This window comes from Neophocaena asiaeorientalis, unplaced genomic scaffold, assembly GCF_003031525.2.
Source record: "Neophocaena asiaeorientalis asiaeorientalis breed wild unplaced genomic scaffold, Neophocaena_asiaeorientalis_V1.1 scaffold87, whole genome shotgun sequence".
Taxonomy (NCBI): Eukaryota; Metazoa; Chordata; class Mammalia; order Artiodactyla; family Phocoenidae; genus Neophocaena; species Neophocaena asiaeorientalis.
In genome coordinates, this window is record NW_020175432.1 from 559,317 (window position 1) to 560,663 (window position 1,347).

Genomic DNA, 1,347 nt, shown 5'->3' on the forward strand with positions numbered 1-1,347 from the left:
CGAGCTGCTCCTCAGGAAAACCTTCTCCCGCCTTCGGGGCCGGGAGAAACTTCCCCGGAAAAAGTCAGACGCGAAGGAGCGCGGTGAGAGGGGGAGGTGGGGAAGAAGGGGCGCCGAACCCCACCCGGCCTGGAAGCGGGTCCTGGGGCCCCAAGGATGGACAGGGGAAGCCCTGCGGAGCCCCCTGCGGGCCGGGGTTGGGGGCCGGGGCACGCAAAGGTCCTGAAAGTAACGGGCTGGGGGGAGAGGGGGCGCGGACCGTTATGTGCGCCTGGCCAGGGATGCCAGCGCTTCGGCTCCTTGGGAGGCCCGGGAGGGGGCCTCGCCCCTGACAGGAAATGGGGCCGAGGCAGAGCGCCTGGAGAGTGCAGGGGAGGAGGAGCTGGGAGGCCTAGAAACTGGGGCTTCTTCAGGCCGGGCAGGGGACACCCTGAGCCCTGGAGACCTGGGATGGGAGATAGGGGCGTACTCCTGCAGAGGGAGAGAGGTGGTGCATCAATCATGGTGGCTACCCCCCACCCCCTCTCACCTATTAACCAGTGACTGCAGCTACACCCAACCTTAGGCAGCCCCGAGAAACTGTCCCCTTTATACAGATGGGGAAACTGAGGCACGGAGCAGTTGGGTCATTTACCCAGTGCCAGTGAAGTGACTTAACAGCTCTGTGGACTATGCTACTAAATGAACCCAGAGAGAGAGTCCTGGGGAGTGGAAATCTGAAGTGACCAGAGGAGGGAGTCCTTAAAGAAACGGGCAGGACCTTAAAGAAATCAGAGCTGCGTGGGACAGGAAGTCCCGGAAAGGAAGGAGTTAAAGGAGGGAGGGCAGAAGACTCCATGGATCTGACCTCCCCCCAGCCCTTCCCAAAGATTCCCAAGGTTCCCAGAGCAGAGAGAAGGAACAGGGGTGCCCACGCACAAACACACACAGGAAACAGCCCGGGATGTCACAGAGAGGAGGATGGAGCAGGAGGGGGAGGTCCCAAGGGGGAGGCATTGACCGTGGGGGTCAGTCCTGGGCTGAGAGACGGTGGCAGGGGTTTGGAAGACAGGCAGGGAGGTGGGGAGTGACATGCTGCAGGTATGGGAGAACCCAGCAGGCACTCACTCACTGTCATGCCTGCTCCTGTCTTCCAAGCAAGCTAGGCAGCGTCCACTGTGGGCTATGCGCTTGACCAAGATATGAGTGCCTATGAAGTGCTCTCCATGTTGAGCTCCCTGAAGCCTCCCTGAAGGGTGGCATCAAATCCCCACATTTCACAGGAGGACACTGAGGCTCAGAGATGGAAAGTGACTTTCCCAAAGCCACCCAGTGAGAAGGGACAAGGGCAGGGCTCCATGCAGAGTA